The sequence below is a fragment of the Meriones unguiculatus genome, chromosome 21 (assembly GCF_030254825.1).
Source record: "Meriones unguiculatus strain TT.TT164.6M chromosome 21, Bangor_MerUng_6.1, whole genome shotgun sequence".
NCBI classification, from domain to species: domain Eukaryota; kingdom Metazoa; phylum Chordata; class Mammalia; order Rodentia; family Muridae; genus Meriones; species Meriones unguiculatus.
The window spans coordinates 20,713,047-20,731,782 of record NC_083368.1 but is presented as its reverse complement, the minus strand read 5'-3'; the positions used below and the strand labels follow the sequence as shown (position 1 = coordinate 20,731,782).

Here is an 18,736-nt window from a genome sequence, read left to right as displayed (position 1 = left end):
CATGCATTTGTTTGGCTAGAGGCTGCTTGGATATTAGGGCTCTGCAGTTCCATTCATAAATCTTCCTGACCTCATTTACTCAGTCTCCCCTGAGTCTTAAGTTTCTCTCAAGTTTTGTGGAGCATAGGATATGACCCCTCCAACTTGAAATAATCCTTTCTGGAGTCCTATGTCTGTCACTGTAAGTGGCTACACCATTACTCGACGCATCATTTCACCTTAGGGAATTTTAATTTTTCTTAGACATTTTAATTCTTTTTCCTCCTCCTCCTCCTCCTCCACCACCTCTTCCCCTCCTCCTCCTCCTCCTTCTCCTCCTCCTTCTCTCTCTCTCTCTCTCTCTCTCTCTCTCTCTCTCTCTCATCTCTCTGCCTCTCCCTGCATGTGTGTGCTCCTGTGTTCATAAAATCTGTAGGCTAACTGTAACATTCTATGTCTTCCTCTACTGTTTTGCACCTAAGTTTTTAAATAGCATTTGTCACTGAACCTTAAATTTTATATATTGGCTAGATTTTCTCGTCTTCACACGCCTAGAATTCAACTGTTTCTGCCACCCCAGAGCTTAGGTGAGAGAATTGTAGTACCACTCCTGGTTTTTGTGTGGGTGCCCCAGACACAAAATGAGCTGTTTATGCTTATTGCAGCAAACACTTTAACCCAGTCATCTCTGCGGCATCACATTTTTCTCTCACTATTGATGTTTTAAAAACTTTTCAAAGTGCTCACCTTGCATTCACAAAGCCCGGAACTCAATCCTTCATACTGTTCATTCCTGTAATCACAGGACTAGAAAGGAGAGACAAGAGGACCAGAATTTAAAGGTTATTCTCTGTTATGCAGGGAGTTTGAGGCCAGCCTCAGGAAGAAAAAAGAAAAAAAGAAAAGACATAAATCACTGTAGTCAATATTCCTTTATGGAATAGAGTTTCTGTCTCCATAGCTATTGACCATCTCTCGAATAAACGTTCTATGAATGGTTACAAGGAGCCTCCATTTCCTTGTCATTTCCTATTTATTTCAATGCATATTTTAGCTCTTCTCAAACCCCTGCCTATTCGGAGATAAGTAAATATAGAGACGAGAGTCAGGACGGAAGGCATGCTTTGAGAAATGACAGAATCTGCTATTTGGCTAGTCTTTGCAAGCTAAATGCTCTTCATCCCAGATTTCCCCCAGGGACACTAGCAATCCCAAGATTCCAAGAGTACTCCTACCTTTGCAGCAATTCTAGGGGAACAAAAGGAAATTGTACTGCCCCTAAAGGACACAGGAATACATTCCTCTATTTACTGTGGTTAACCTATAGTGGAATCCATCCCCACAGCGTATCTCCTTTGGGTTAACACCAGGGAGATCAGTACAAAATGTATTTCCTAGGGGAAAGAGGGAAAAGGTAAATGACTTGGTGATGTTCTTCTGTGGTGAGCAGGATGGCAATACCTTCCGTTGAAAACATTTGCCCTGATCAAAATTATTAAGAGAACTGAAAGGTCATAAGCACTAGGGACTTTTTAAGTGAACATTGTGTGTCATCACCCTTTTGGAAGCTTGTACACACTGAGGGGAGACACAGTGGGATTTGTGATGATGCTGAGTGCTGGGATTATGCCACATGCCTTTGATGAGACCTCAGAGGTGGGTGCCAGAATCCAGCTGCTCTCCTGGAATTCTCCAGCCCAGGGCTTACTGCGAAGGTCCTCTTCATAGGTAGAGAAAACAGAACTGGAATTCCAGAGCATTCCATTTCTCAGAGAGTCCCTGCATGGCTGAATCTTCAAATTGCTATGCTAAACACAAAATGTAATTCGCATAAGTGATAAATTTTCAGGCACAACATTCTTCCAGCAAATCATCTCTCTCTTCTGCCTCTCCCTAAGAAAGAGAAATATAATTTCAACTTTGTCTTCTCACTTCAAATTGTTTATCATTGCTTTAGGGTACACAAGTGAATGTGTTTTATTACTGATCTCAATTTATGCTGTTTCCAGAACTGCAATTCCATAGCAGTTTGTCAATATTATCTTCCCAAAAGGAACCAAGCAAACTGCCAGGATGCATTTTTAATGGCCTCCTGGTGGTAATTAAAATGTCATTTATGAAATAATAGCCTGTTTGTTTTACCTGAGATGTGAAGTAACTGCTCAGTTTTACTTAGGTGCCACTGCTCTTTCCATATTGAAGACCTGTACTTAAAGTAATAGAAGAATTATGGATCTACCAAAGTACACTGAAAACAAGCACATACTCTTGTCAACATGGCTTCTTACGTGAAACGTTCACTGACAGTGAAATTTAGATCCTTCCTGGTGGCTTCTGGTTCTCCATCCCCCCCATACACCTCCCACCTGAAGAAGCAGAACCTGAAATTAGACTCAATAAAGCATTTGAATGTGAACGTTTGGGGAAAAAAAAATCTCACTTCCATTGTAACGAGTAAGTGTTTTTCTGTTGTTTTAGTTTTGGTTTTCACTTTGAGATGAAATGCAGCGTATGACAGTTAAGCGGAGAGACTGGGGAACCAGCCTAGGGTCCAGACTGCAGGTCAGTCATCTGTCAACTGTGAGCATCCTGGACAGGTTGCTGCTCTCCTCTGCTTTTACATCATTCTATAGGGGGTGTGGATAGTGGTGCTTTCCCCCCAGTGGCTTTTGAAAATTAATTTACACCAAATGCGTAGATAATAACCACTGTGTAAGTGACAGACATCATGTCAATGAGATTTATTCAGTGTGTTTTTAAGGGTCTTCTTCAAAACCCTTTGGGGAAGATTGAAAATTACCAAAGAACAAATATAGTAGCTTAGGGGTTTGGGAAAAACAAGAGCAATTCTTTTTGAGATAAAAACACATGAGGATTCTGCAATAAGAAATCATGGGTGTGGCATCTGGGAACAAGACTTGTCCTAGCACTAAGGAGGCTCAAGCATCCCTGTTTGTTCAGTGTTCTGATGATGCTCAAGCCACTCCTCTCCCTCTCAGCCTCACTGTCCTTACTCATAAAGCAGGACTTTTTTTACTAAATAGATCCGAGGCAGCTTTGCAGGAAGCCTGTCTTTTCAACCAGTTCTTTAAATCAATTCTCAGTTCTTAAAGTGTGCCATGAAAAGCTTGCACTTCAAAAGACTATGACAATAGAAAATGCTTAATTATAACAAACACTTCACGTTCGTTGTGTGTGAGGCTGTCCAAAGTCAACTTTAGCTGGGGGTACATTGCATTTTTAGAGAGCTTGCTAAAGCATGTGACAGGCCCTAATATTGCAAAGTCGTCGGTTCACAGCCAGCACGTGTGTCCTGCTGCATCCATAAAGCAGGAAGTGCAATGCTCTTGATTCACCTCCCTTCAGCCTCATGGACTATAACTTCCTTTTGTATATCCATTCTCCACCTGTACCTCCCACGAAGATACCTCTTCCACTGCACGTGCATTGCTAACTTTCCTCTAGGGATTTTGAAGTTATTAATCAAATTAAATTGCTGAGGGGAATGCCCATACATATGTATAATCTTTCAGAATCCTAAAGTAGCATTCACTTTTTCTATGCCAAAGAAATTGAAAAGAGAAGAAATACGATAATTGAAATACAACATTCCTTGATAATGGTGACGTAACACAATTGATAATTAAAGTGTAGGATGCAGTGCTAAGAGGACTAACATTGAAGCTCCTACTCCTACAGTCCCACAATCCTCGGTGCTGCTCAAGAGTTTTATGTCATTAGTGTATGATGCTCATTATATTCCTTACTTTCTGTAGAAAATAAATGTATTTTTAAAGATTCCTCACTAGAGTCTCATACAGTGCATAAACAATGAAAGACAAAACTAAGGCAATGTTAGAGAAGGTGTCATTGTGCTTTCTGGAGGTCTTGAAGACACACATCTTACCTTTTCTTTAGTTCTACTTGCTGATCTTTAATTGATGTAATAAAGAGCTATTTCATATACAGTTTTAGACTTTTATAGATTAATAATATAAATCCAAGAGCTTCATCAGACATATCAAGGGGGGCACAATCCATAGTGCTCTTCCCTCCTCTTCAGCTTCTACTTTTATTCACTGTGTGTATATTATAATATTTTTGACTTTTTTAAGTTTACAAAATGAGACTATGATATGAAATCTCTTCATTGTTATGTAATGGTCACATCCCATCTCCAAAATTATCTATTGGGACAATTTCTCTGAATGTAACATGTTTGGATTTTAAGTTTGGAGATGCTTCTTTTTTAATTTTTATTTTTTTATATTAATTACTGGTTATTTACTTTGTACCCCAGCCCCTTCCCTCATTCTCTCCCAATCCCATCCTCCCTCTCTCATCTCCTCCCTGCCCCTCTCTAAGTCTACTGATAGAGGAGGTCCTCCTCCCCTGTCATCTGACCGTAGTTTATCAGGTCTCATCAGGAGTGGCTGCATTGTCTTCCTCTGTGGCCTAGCAAGGCTGCTCCTCTCTGGGGGAGGGGGAGCTCAAAGAGCTCACCACTGAGAAAGTCTCTGTTTCCCTTACTAGGAAAACCCACTTGGATGCTGAGCTCCCATGGGCTGTGTCCGAGCAGGGGTTCTATCTAGGTTATAGCCATGCATGGTCCTTGGTTGGAGAATCAGGCTCAGAAAACACACCTGTGCCCGGATATATTTAATCCTTGTGGCACTCCCGTTCTCTCCAGGGCTTACTAACTCCCCCTTCTTTCACTCTTGCACTCTGCCCAAGATTTGGTTATGAGTCTCAGCATCTGGTTTGATACACTGCTAGGTAGAGTCTTTCAGAGGTCCTCTGTGCTATTTCTTGTTTTCTCCTACTTCCAATGTCCATCGCATTTGTCTTTCTAAGTGAGGATTGATCATCTTACCCAGGGACCTCCTTCTTTAGCTTCTTTAGGTGTACAGATTTTACTATGTTTATCCTATCTTATAGGTCTAGTATCCACTTATAAGTGAATATCTATACTGTGGGTGGCTTTCTGCTTCTGAGATACCTCACTCAGGATGATCTTTTTCTACTTCCCAACATTTGCTTGCAAATTTCATGATTTCCTTGTTTTTAATTGCGAAGTAGTATTCCATTGTGTAAATGTATCACAATTTCTCTATCCATTCCTCCATTAAGGGACATCTGGGTTGTTTCCAGCTTCTGGCTATTACAAATAAAGCTGCTACAAATACGGTTGAACAAATGTCCTTGTTGTGTACTTGAGCATCTTTTGGAGCTATGCCTAGGAGTGGTATAGCTGGATCTTTGAGGTAGCACTATTCCTAATTGTCTGAGAAAGCACCAGATTGATTTCCAACGTAGACCTACTGTGATACATTGGAGATGCTTCTTTGATGATACCGACAGATACTTCATCCCATAGACTGTAGAACGTTACACCAGCAAATAAAGCATAATCAAACCACTGGAGTTAATCTAGTGGTTGAGTCCAGCCACTGAAAACTCAGTTGGATTTTTTTAAATTTGCTAAATTTTGTTTATAAATAGAACCCATAAATTATATCTACTTCAGATGCGTTCAGAAAACAGTAATTGAAATGAATACAATTATTTGAAAAATCTACAGGTAATTACTTATCTAAGTGTGGGAAGAAATAAGCCACACTTTTCAATGAACAGCACTTTGATGACTGAATTGCCAAATAAAAGGAGCAGTTAGCAAACAATGATAAGCTGTATGTGCTCAATGAGGCTTATTTCAGCCTCCCACCACTCCTGTTAGGGACTTCTAAACTCCCTAAACCAGAGCACACAGTAAGATTACTATGATGTAAGCACAAAGGCAGACAATCCCAAATGTTGGTGAGGATGTAAAGAAAGTAGAGCTTTTGTGCACCTCATATGGAAAGAAAAAAGCTATATCTACATAGAAAGCCAGTTCCTCAAAAATCTTAGAGTTTCCACACATGCTAGCAATTCTACTTTTGGATATGTAAATCAAAGAATTGAGAGTGGCTGCCCCAAGCATTTTTTTGTGTGTGTATTGATGTCAATTCAGTGTCATCCACAGTAGCCAAAACTACATGACCACAGTTGATGTAAGGATGAATGAAGTGTGATACGGCCATAAAATGAATGTGGTTGTGCCTCAAAGGGGATGGAATTTCAACATGAGGTACAACATGGCTGTAGAGAGTGGGGCAAAGCCCTGAATGTGTGGAGTCCTGAGTTAATGTCTGTTTTTGACATAGGCATGGCCACGTTAAGGAGCCTGTACTCTCAGGCTCAGGGAAATGTCGAAACCTTTCTTGAGAGATCAAGTGCAAGCATTGGCAGTATATGCAGGAAATGTCCCCCATAGATTTCCCCACCCCAATGCTTATGGCTTGAAGATTTCCTCCCTAAAGACACTGCTCTTACCTAGATCATTTAAACCAACTCCCATGTCCAGCTGTACCTTCTCATTTATCTGTACATAATAATAACTTTTTCAGCTTTCTGTAATAATTCAACCTCTCTGTCCAGGATGATATCATTTCTCCAACCAAGTACCCATACTACCCAATCCCTGCTTTTCTGTGTGTGTCTCTCATTTCTTCATTCCCTAACTGATCCAAGCAGATCCAAGTCCCTGGAGGCCATAAAAGGATGAAGTACATGGCTTAACCTAGAAGCTGTCATCCCAAGTGAAATAAGCCCCATAATCACATGTCTGTAACACTCACATTCATGAAAACAGAAAACAAAGCGGCACTCATTGCAATGGTAGATGGAATGGGAGACTTTGGTTTGATGAGTCTATAGAGTTTTGCTGTGAATTAATGAAAATCTTTCTGAAGATGGTGGTGGTGGCGACGATTGCTCAATGGGAGAGGATTCATGCCACCGAACTATATGTTTTAAAATGATTAAAATATTAATCTAGTTATCATGTGTGTTTTGTACCAATGAATGGAAGCTCAACAGGAGGCAAGATCATAATGGATTCTCCACCTTAGTTCATTCGGCCATATATAAACTAGACTTTACCCTAAATTTTCCTTCTTCATGTATTCATTGTCAATCACAGTGTTAGATTCACAGTTGTTTATAAAGAACATAGCGTTGTATGTGTGATTTGGGCATGAAAGTTCCAAGCTTGAACTTCTGATGTGACTGATGTGACTCTATGGTCTTTTCTACTTTGGTGGGCATCAAGACTGAGTTCAACAAATTTCCTTCCATACTGGTTCTGAGATGCTAACTGGATATTTTTCCAATTGACCTGAGATGGAGGACACTGCAGTTTCTTCATATTGACCATGTACAAATTTTGAATTGCCATTCTACGTTGCAATCTCCTGATGCTAAAGTAGGTCACTCTATTCATACTTTCTAATTGGGTATCATGCTGGGGAAAACAAACAAACAAACAAACAAACAAACAAGAAAACTAAGTAATTTGACCACAGCTATGTAATTTGTTGTATTCAGTCATGATTTCATAATAAAAGATATGCATGTGTATATGAATTCTCTAGATCTGAATGATGTTGAGGGTAGTAGTCAACAGTATGGGTCATGCTCCTGTTTATGCTACATGAGGTTAGTTCTTGCTCACATCTCATCATACGAGACCAGGGGGTAACCTCATTCCATCAACTCTCTCCCAGATATTCCCATTGCTTTCCTAACGTATTTCTGGTGATCTGTGGGTTGTGGCACAACAGTGTTCACAAGCCAGTGAATAAGGTACATAGTTTCTCCTGCACGTGCTGCTGCTCTTCCTTTCCAGAGTGCCTCTGCTGAACACGGCCAGTGTCCCCACTGTTTGTCATCTCATTGTTTTGGCACCAGCAGCCACTTGCCATCCTGCACAGGAATTGTGGGATCTTCTACACACTGTCACTTGACCCATGTATTCCTTTCATTAGGCACCACAGTCATCCTGGGTACATATGCTCATGTCACTTCCATGTGTAACTGTTTTCTGAGGTAGATTTCACTGGGTACTGCCATGAGTATAATCACCATTGGCCCGAAAACGCCATATACAAAAGTACCATATTTGTTGGAAATGAAAATCCTCTCTCCTGCTTGGTAAGTCTTTAAGAAGAGCTGTGTATCAAAGAATTACAAAAGTTTTAGCAAATGCCTCCTTTCAAATTGTACACAGGTTCCTCTTGTCTTCCTATGTTACCAACACAGATCTCAGGACTTGACTTAAAGTCGGTTTGAGTGGCAGATGCCAACCATTAAACCTCATCATTCTTCTGCAGTACATTTGAGAGCATGACCAGCTCAAAGTAACTCCTCAGATGTTCTCTTTCTGGAAGCTCCTTTACCTTCCATGCACATGCTTTCTGGACTGGCCTGTTTCCCCATCCATCTGCTTCTTCCTAAAATATTTAACTTCCAGCAGAAAACTGAGCTCAGGCTCACCCAAAGTGTCTCACTATAAATCTACTGTAGCATGTAAATCTCACAATATCCAGAGAGAAACACACATCATTAGGTCCATTTTAAAGACACAGAAATGGATTCGGGAATTGGGGGTTAATGTGCCTTTTTCCATCCTAAAAATCAAAACGGAAACAACTATGCTGTTAACCTTGAACATGAAAACATCTCATTCATGGGAGACCAGTATTGGAGCTAACAGAAGCCCTGACACTCTCTCAACATGCTGCCTCAACCGTGAGCACGGGGAAGAATTTAATCCCAGCCTCCTGCTTCAGTCACCCAGAGCAGCAGTGGAACATCTAGGCTATTGCTCTTTGTGACCCCAAACACTGTATTTTGTCTTCATTGCCAGCATGTTCCATGAGCTCCACAATTATGCCCCACAAAGATCTATGAGGACCTTTTAATGTAATATGGGTGTGGAGCATGTCTTCCTTCTGAGTGCTCATCTGACTTTTCTCCCTCAGTCCTCTGGTCTCGTACCCATTGCTCAAGACTAGCTCCTGCTCTAATTGAAAACATCTTTTCAAAGGAGCCAGATGTTCTCGGGGGGGGGGGGGGGGCTGAGCTAACTTCAAAGCCACTCCACTGATTTGGGCCAGCGATGCTTAAGTACTGTTATTATGTTTTGTTTTGCTGTTTTCCCATCACACCTGGATTATGTAAGCTTCCTATTATTAAGCTGTGCTTGGTGACCTCTGCTATTTGGAAGGACTGGTGTGATTTATTTTGTAAGGGCACCTGGGCTCAGTGCAGAAAGCGAAATTGTCTCCATTTGGCTTCCACCGAATTCTCCATCATAAGGACTCAATTAGCATAGACAAGAGAAATGAAACTCACCTTTAGGTTATTGTCACATTCTTTCCTGCCAGGATCTGATTGTTCACCTCAGTACTGTCCAGCTCATTAGAGATTCTAATTATAAACATATCAAGGGCAAGTCTTCATTTGCAGCTTCCTTCAGGGCAGTTAGACTGGGGCTCTTAGACTTTGGGGTTGTTCCTTCCAGCATTCAGAATGGATCCAGCCTTACCTTCCTCACCCTGTTCCCTGACTGAGGCTCTCACTGACATGTGTTTTCTGTTCATTCGGGGAAGAGTTTTGATTTTTAAAGAGTGACAGAGAAAGGCATGTTTACCCTCCCAAAAGGCTGCATTTTATTTTAGATATTTTTTGTTAGAAAGTATTTTAGCCGGTCATTTCAAAGTGAGCTATGAATAAATAATCCCTAACCATTTCTGTCCTCATTCTTCCTAGTGACTAGAGGGGCAGCCGACATTTCCTCTGAGTTTCCACTTACGAAAGAACCTCGGAATTTTAAATCTAGGAAATGTAAATAGCAACTAATTATGGGCAACTTCATGCAACCATTGACAAGCAAGGATCTGGGCCTGGTGGGACATGTCTGTAATTCCAGCAACTGGGAGGCTGAGGCAGGAGGAACAAACATGAGTTATAAAGTACAACCTCATCTGCAGAGCAACTTTGAGTCCAGCCTGGCTACATAAGACCCTGCCTCAAAAAGCAAAACCAACAAAAACAGCTGGGAAGCTAAGGGAAGCTAAAACTCTTAGACTTGGGTTGTTATGAATACACGCACACATATTCCTAGATTAAACCATGGAAGGAAGGGTTTGTTATAGTTTATAATTTCAGACTTTTCAGTCCCTTGTGATGGAGATGGCAAAATGTTGAACATACAGAATGCAGGAGGGGAAGAGCATGTTTCTGAGTAAGAAGAAGTGAATGAATGAAGGAACTGGTAACCTTCTCTGGAAAACCTACAGACACCCAGAGGCATGCCTTAACAATGTCTCACAGCCTTCTCCTTCCAATCAAGATAGAAATGAAGGTTAGCCATCACATTGAGGCATACTGAAGAGCCGGTAAGCTAACGGCAGGGTCTTATTAAATAAGGTGTTCACCAATCCATTCATCTTCTAAAACAGAACTATGGGTTCCAAACTCATCTTTCCACCAACACTCTTCATTGTTGTTGCTGTTAACATAATGCTAGTCACTCTGACAAACATTTCCCGAAAACTCGGTGCTAGGTAACTCTTAGCCCAATAACCATCCAATTCTTGCTGAGGCAACAATCCAATGCATGAGCTCCTGGCTCAGTTGCTGCCTATCAAGGGCTCACTTGGATACCAGGTTCCTTCCACACACAGTTCTATCACAGACAACAAGGGCTTCCATTGTCAAGGATCTAGAACAGGATTGCTTACGACATCATCACCAGCACACACCACTCATATCTGTGTTCCATTTTCCAAGCATAACTTTTATCTTCCTCTACACGCTGGTTGCCACAGTACCCTTCATTTATACAGCACAGCCATTTTACATAACCCACATTCACAAGCATCTGTCAGTGTGGAGAAGGATAATATTTATGAGTCACAAATCTTTTTTGCTGCAATACTCTCTGATGGCTCTTAGAAGTCCTGCATACCCTATGGCCAAAGGTTGTTGTGGGCTATTGCTTACATGCTATTGTTTATAATAATGTGCTTTATTAACTGAATAGGAAAGCACTCTTTTGCACCAGATAGTGTTCAGAGCATGCTCTTCAAAATTACAACCACCTGGCATTTGAGAAAACAGCACAAACATGAATGGGAAAGTGAGAGTGATTCCTCCTCTACCCTTTCTCTCTTAACGTAAGAAATCATAAACCTAGAAAACATTTTCAGACTTTCCCCTGAAATAATTCAAAGACTTTCATATGAAATACGCTGTCACACATTTCATAAAGGAGGCGTCCTTATCTCTGAACACACCGGGATACAGAGTATCAACAGACAGGTGTTCTTATGTCCCTGTCTTACAATTAGATCATGCCCCTGACTCCAATCACACCTCTGCACAACTGTCTACTTCTTCGGCAGCATGCAAGTGCACGTGTTTCTGCTTGGTCTCATTTCCATATAGAGGCTCTTATGCCACCTAGATATATATTTACACGCTTAGTATAAAGTATACTATTTTAAAATTGTATTTTCTAGGGCGACTATGGCTACAGCTCCATCTTTACAGTAAGATCCTCAAGAAAGCATGCAAAGATAATAGCACCAGTGGGAAGTGACACTAGTTAAAACTTGGTGAGCTTTAGGGGAAGCATTGTTCTGATAATCTACTTTTCTTATAGAGGACTCCCGTTGAAGGTGTCAATTACAGTTTCAAAAGAGGCTATTTCGCTTATCCTAAATGCCAAACCATGTAAACATTGAGGGGGGTAAAAAAACAAAACAAAACAAACAAACAAACAAACAAACAAAAAAAACCACCCTTATCCCTACAGTTTTAGCCAACCAATTTGTGACTCTTCTATTAAGGAAGCAGCCTGGGAAATGATCTTTCTCCTGAAAAGCGAACATTGTTCCCACACTGCCTGTTGTGGTATGTCATGCTTATATGCCTGTGGCACCTCTTAGCATTATGTAACTAGAAAAAATGAGTGACTAAGCAATGGCACCAATGGCAGTTGACTGAGTGAGTGTGAGTACCAGTGTGTGCCTGAGAGCGTGGGGGCGAGTGTGTGCTTCTAAGTGCATCAGGGAACAACTTAATGTTAGAAAGAACATGGCAAGAAGTTATGGCTCTGTTCTCTGTGCCGAAGACACACTGGGTGCCGTTGTCATGGAAGAGCTGTAGCATTTCCTCACTGTCCCCACACTGGTCCACTGTTGTGTCACATGGTTTCTAAGTAAATGCTTTCCTAGATATCACAACATTAGTCAGTAATGCCATTACTATCTCTGTCTGGGTTTCTTTTTTTATTTTTATTTTTAAAAGAATTTTATTGTAAAGATCATCTACATATAATTTTGTATCCCCAGTTACCTATCTATATAATTAAAATATTAAATTGATAACTAGGTTACTTAGCAACAGATTAGAAATCTTATTGGCATCGTCACTCGTGTTCTCATGACTTGGTTGGGAATGGGAGGAATTGTGGATTTCTGTCTACTCAGTAAACGTGGATAGGCCAGGCTGAACATGTCCATGGCTTTAAGTTAAAATAATTTCAAAACAGTATAGAATAACATGGCTGACACTTTCCCTACTCAGACACTTGCTAGAAACTGATTCAAAAGAAAATCTCTGTAGTCTTCCTGCTCTAAATCAACTATTTTAACAGCATTTTTCTCCGGAGGATTCATTTGTTTTTAAAAAAAACTTTTCATTGGTTCCTTGTGAATTTCACACCATGCAACCCAATCCCATTCATGTTCCCCTTACCTCATACCTACCCTCCATCCTTTCTAGGTCCATCCTTAACAGAGAGAAAAAAGGTCTCGATGTGGAAGCTGTAGCGTGTCACAGTGTGTTCCACAGTGCACCCTTTTGTCCACACTTCTTTGTTTGCAAATGTTCATTACAATGAGTCATTGGTCTGGCTCTAGGTGTCTGGCTTCTGCTACACTATCCATTGTGGACCCTCACTGGGACTCCTCGAGGATATCCTTTTGTTGCTCTGTGTCATGGAGACCGTGCAGTTTTGTATGCAATCCAGCAGTTGACCCACGGGTTAGATGTTGGGGGTGGGCCAATTCAAAGGCCTAGATCTGTACCTGCAAGGTATCTGAGCCGGTCAGCCAGACCTACACCACCAGGGTGAGATCTTCTGCCCTGCCTGGCTGACCCAGCCTACTCTCATGCCCTTAGGGCTTCCTCACCAGAAGCTCCTGCAATGTGTGTGTTTTGGGGGTGGGGGTAGAACAGCTCTCCTGAGATCTGCATCTGGTTAGGGCAGGGTTGGCTCTCCTTCTTCATGTCCCCAGGGCCAGCTCTCACAGGACGCCCAGCTGAGGCATGGGACCAGTTCCACACAGCCCTCAGACACCAATATGTCCGCTGGCAATAGACCAGATCAGAGATCAGACCAGGCAGGCCTTTGCTGGCAACAGACCCCTGCTGCTACAGGGTCGTAGACCCAGATGTGGTCCCTGGTGGCAGCACAGGCGAGGACTCCACCATGGCCCCAGGTGGCATCACAGACAACTAACATCAGGCTCTTCCTCACTACCCCTGAGTCTCCACTTTTGCCCCTCTTCATTGTACAAACATCCTTCTGTTTCTTTTTCTCTTCCATTTCTCCACCGCTTACCTGCTCCTGTAGTGGCAGCCAGCATCTCTGAGAGTCTAGGATCATCTCAGGAGTGATCTCGTGAGTGCTATGCTCCTCTTGCGTATTTATGGCCTCTCAGGCATGGTCTGCTCCCCCCTGCACAGCACTGAACTGGTGGTCATCCAGGCTAGTTCCCAGTGCTCCCCCCAGGCTACCAGGCAAGTAGTCATCACTGGCTTGTCCTTACACAGGCCAGGCCACGTGGCCCCGTGCAAGGGTCATCTGTCTTGAGCTTACTCCTCCCTGGGGCCGTGGTCCCAGGCTAGGTTCTTCTAGTCTCAGGCTTGCTCCCAGCCCTAGGGGTCTTTCTGGGCCTGTGTGGTGCTGGACTGATGATACTTTTAGGCTAGCTCACTGTCTACGCCCTGTGGATCTGGACTAGGTGGTCCTCTCAGGCTCACATGTTGTCAGGCAGTGTAAGACTTGTGATCATTCAGATGTTCACAGCTCTGAATGAACACTGAGCTTCGACATAGCATCTCTCCTCTCTGCTGCCCCTTGACACACAGCAGCCACACCTGCACTGTCTCTAGGGGCAAAGAGGATTCTTAGAGAATACTTTAAGACTCATCTGTTGAAGCCGTTCAAGGGTTTCTTACCAGGCTACAATAGATATCTAGGCCATAGGCAGTTCTATAAGAGGTGGCTTTGAATTCCAGGTATATGATATGGTGTCCTCATCAAAGGACAATGAGCTACATTAGAGATGAGACATAGTAAAGCAAAGTGCAGTGACTTGAGGGAAGGCAGACAGGTGGTGGCTAAAACAAGTCAAGGAAGCCTATTAATGATTCCTCTGGCACCAACTTCAGGTCTATAAAGGCCAGCATTTATGTTCAGTATTTAGTCTTTGTTCCCTGGTCGGATGCAAAGCGTGATGCACTTTTGAAAGAATCAGACTAACTTTGTAACCTATGTTTCTTTTAATTGCCTTATAACTTATATTTTCAAGTTTTAGGCCCATGTTAATTAAAGCCTCTTAGTGCTTCTCCAGAGAGCCGAGGAATGTAAAAGTTCCTGACATTAGCCATCTGTGAGGGCAGAGATAAGGAAGAGAACAAGCAGAGATCTCTACTAAATGGAGAGAAAAATCACCGGCTGGTGCTGGTGAGATGGGCTTTGTTTGGAAACTGGGCCAAATGGCCCCAATCCTTCTCCTGAATAGCTCCTGACCTTTCATCCAAAGCCTATAACCCCCACTCCTCAGAACAGACACGGGATGAGTTAATAGTTCTCCCACCTTTAACTGTGGCAATATCTCATATGGCAGGAAATTCCAAACTGACTTGAAGATCAGGTATTTACGACAGGGCTGACCGGATCCGATCAGGGCTGTAGATCCGATCAGTACTGGTGATTTTTGTGCAGCTTCTAGTTTAAAACAAAGGATGAGTGTGCCTGAGGAAAGTTTCATAATGTCTCTAGCCATGGAGCTGAGACCGAGCTGATTAGCAGAAGGCTTTGAGTGGAACCCTGCTAAGGATTCAGGACCTGTAAAGAAACAAAAAGATAACAGGAGAAGCCTCCAGGAGCTACATAAGAAATCTTCAAGGAGCGAGAGGCAGGGTTGGAAAGGAGACTTTTCTTTGGAAGACTGGAGACATTTTGCTTTGTTTGGGCTTCCAGCCCACCTGGAGAGAGAAAGCCTCCTCCCCAGTGAGAGACCTGAACAGTGGCAATAATCTAATTAGCATTTCAAGTGGAAGAATAAAAGGTGCTAACCCCCAAGTGCCCCAGAAAGCAGAGTGACAATGCATTGCAATTTAGACAGCCCTTCTTTCTTTCACTGTCCTCTTTCTATATGAGTATGTGGATGATTTTATTTTTCCCCTAATTTCTTCAACCTTTTTAATTTAATTTGGTTTTAAATTTCTCAGTCTGGTGGGGCTGATGACAACCTTTAATCCCAGCACTGGTGAGGCAGAGGCAGGTGGATCCCTATGAATCTGAGGCCAGCCTGGCCTACATAGTGAGCCAAAGCTACACAGAGAAACCCTGTCTCCAAAAAACAAAGGGAAAAAAGTTTCTCTTTGTTTTGTGATAAGGGTTGGCTTTCTTCAATGGGATGGGTCTTAGGGTTGGACCAGGCATTAGTTGGACATTCCCTCAATCTCTGCTCTATCTGTTTTATCTTTGTCCCTGAAGATCTTGTAGATAGGGTAAGGTTCAGATTGAGGTTTTAGTGGGAGGGTTGGTGAAGTCCATCCACTAGAAGTATTTTCTAGATAAAGGGTGTCCTCTTCAGTCTCCACGGCCCCTGCTAGTAGAAGTCTTAGCTAGAGTCCCCCTTGCATCCTCCCAGAAACCTATTCTGATTTAGGTCTGCAGCTTGACTCAGAGAGCCCCACCACCACCTTTTTTCTCTGCAGGCCTTCTGTCCTCCTGCCCCTGCTTTCCCCAGGTCTGAGCTCCATCCATTTGTCTCTATTTTGCCACTTTCTGCATGAATGTTCTCATCCATGGCAATAGGGTATTGATTATATTAGCATAACTCTATGAGTTCCCATCTACTTTATGTGATGTCCACGTTCTTTATCTATATTCTATATAATATTTTCATTTCATGACATACTCCTTCAAAACCTAAGCCATACAACCAAAACAGAAACCTCCTTCCTTCCTTTCTTATGGTCTTTTCTTCTTAGAATCTTTTTTCTTGATGTCTATTGAGTTGGAGTTTTTAATCATCATCATAAACAAAACTCCATATTATTTTTAATAATTTTCTATGACCATTCAAACAAATGCACTTTCATTCCACCAAATTTTCAATGTGTGAAATGAAAGCTAATATACTATATCACCCTTACGGTATATAATTGAAAGTATTTTCTTTGGTCTTTTATGCATAATCAGTAATTGTTTTGTCAATGAATCCTAAAATAAGGACAGAGATTTCTAAATAAGTTTCTAATAGATTTCTAAGTAAGATAAAAAGTTTATAATATAGTCAAGTTTCTTTAAAAATTAAATGTAATTCTTCTAGAGAAAAAGTATTATAAAGTTATATTTTATTACAGAGTAAGGAAAAATTTCTATGGAGCAACTGTTCTCTTCAAAAAAATTTCAGCTAAATCATTATGCTGTTTTCTGTTTCTCATCCATAACAGTTCATGTTCCTGAAAATGCCAAATCTGTCAAACTCATCACCTGTTGTGGTCATGGTTTTCATTTTGGACAGAGATGTGCTTGTTCCTTCTCAGGTTTACAATCATTTTTATTGTTTAATCATTTACATTGCATCAGTTAATGCAAGTTGCCTTCTAAATTGTTTACTTCAGGTTATAGTAACTGTGTACTTTTCACATTTCATTTACTTTCTATCTTTATTGGATTAAATGATACAAACGAATTACATACTAAATAACTTTGAAGTCTGCTATGTGGAAAATATAGCATTAAGTACATGGTGGAAAAGAAGATTAAAAGGAGGAAAACACAGCAAATTTATTTAACAATGTTGTCATGGCATGGAGGACTTCAGAAATGAAGATACGTTTAAACCATGTCCAATTTAAGAAGTGGATAGTTGTGGAGAAATGTGACTGGGTGGGGGGGAAGGGGAGGGAAGAAGCTGAAGGGAGCTTAAACAGGCCTTTCCTCAGCTGCTTCATGAGCCCTCTGTGCAGCACTCCCTTCCTAGGCTCCTGTTCTCCTGATGCCTCCTGTGGGAAGATGAGACATCTCTCTAGGTCTTATGGCTTTCTGTATGGGAAGGGGCTTCTGGTGTCTATGATGCTTCTCAGGGAAAAAGAAGGAGGAAGGAGAAGGCCAGACAGATGTTTCTTCTGATGTCATAGTTTCCTTCAAGTTGAAACATTCAGCACACCAAGACGCCAGCTTTCAGCTCTGTACACCAGCCTTGACAGGAATGTCAGAATAATAAATTCAAACACAACCACCCTTTTAATTGTTAGTTCCTAGAGGAAAGAAGCATATAGTGAGTATCAGAACAACCCCGTGTGCCTATAACCCAGAATATTCGTGTGTCCCAAACACTAATTAACTGATCTTGAAATGTTCTTTTTTTTTCCTACAGCAAAATGAAAAAGAAGATGTGTTGTATAATGGCATATTGTTTTGTTTGTTTTTAAGTTGCTCCTTCTGGATTCAAAATGGTGCCTTTATCCTACTGCTGTGGTAGCTTTAATGTATATGTTGTATCTAGAATAAAGAGCTTACAAAAATGTTACACCTACATGAATGCTTAGAGTCAGTCTTCCTGTTAGGATATTATGAATGGTGTGTTACCACTAAGGAGCATGTGTTGACACATACGTGATTCAAGGACCCAATGTCCTTCCTCTATTCCAGAACATCACACAGGTTACCCCACTATGTTGAATTATGATGTCTCCTTAAACTACAACGACTCGTCTGACAAACTGCCTTTTTCTATTTTATTTATGATATAATATGTACTATTAGTCCACATATTAATAGCACAGTTTGGGGTTTCCTAAAGACAATTTCTTTCAAGTATAGCACATACTTTGAGCATATTCATACCCTTTTTCTTCACCCTTGCTCTTATCTCCTTCTGCTCTTCTCTTCCTTTCCCTTGATTTTGTTTTCTTTCTTTCTTTCTTTCTTTCTTTCTTTCTTTCTTTCTTTCTTCCTTTCTTCATGTTACATGTTAATAGTAGACCCCCTTCCATCTCTTGGTCCCACCCTCTTCCCCCTATCCCTCCTGTCCTACCCCTCAGAAAAGGGGAGCCCTCTTCACCAACCCACCCCCAGCATATCAACTTGCATCAGGACTGAGCACATCCTTTTCCAAGGTGGCTTAGCCAGGAAGCCCTGCCTCAGGGGAAGTGACTGAATGACAAGCAGGCAACAGAGTACACATCAGAGTCACTCCCTGCTCCCCTTACCAGGGTATTCACATGAAGACCAAGCTGCTCATCTGGTACATATAGAGAGAGGGCCTAGGTCCAGTCTATGCATGGTCCTTGATTGGTGCTTCAGCATCTGCAAGCACTCTCTCCCCAGCTCCTGGTCCAGTTTAGTTGGCTCTGTTGCTCTGCATGTGGTGATCCTGTCCCCTGATTTTCTTTATGTTTTATGCACCAATTGTTAGAAAGGACCTTTTTTCAATAGTAAGGTATAGGATTATGCTCAAAGTACATTATGTACATGTATGAAAATGTTCTTATGAAACCCTGGGTAAGTTTTATAAGCTAGAGGGCTGTGTGGACTCAACTCCTGGTTCTATTACAA

At 41.6% G+C, this 18,736-nt stretch overlaps 1 protein-coding gene and 1 non-coding gene across 11 annotated transcripts in view; one reads left to right on the top strand and one right to left on the bottom strand.

The window, feature by feature from the left end:
- The window catches only part of Magi2 (membrane associated guanylate kinase, WW and PDZ domain containing 2), a 1,408,809-nt gene that overhangs the window by 830,520 nt on the left and 559,553 nt on the right, over positions 1-18,736 (top strand). The window lies entirely within an intron of this gene.
- Positions 13,930-14,056, bottom strand: LOC132649819 (small nucleolar RNA SNORA17). The gene has a single exon (XR_009588329.1). It is a non-coding gene; the product is annotated as a small nucleolar RNA SNORA17 (small nucleolar RNA).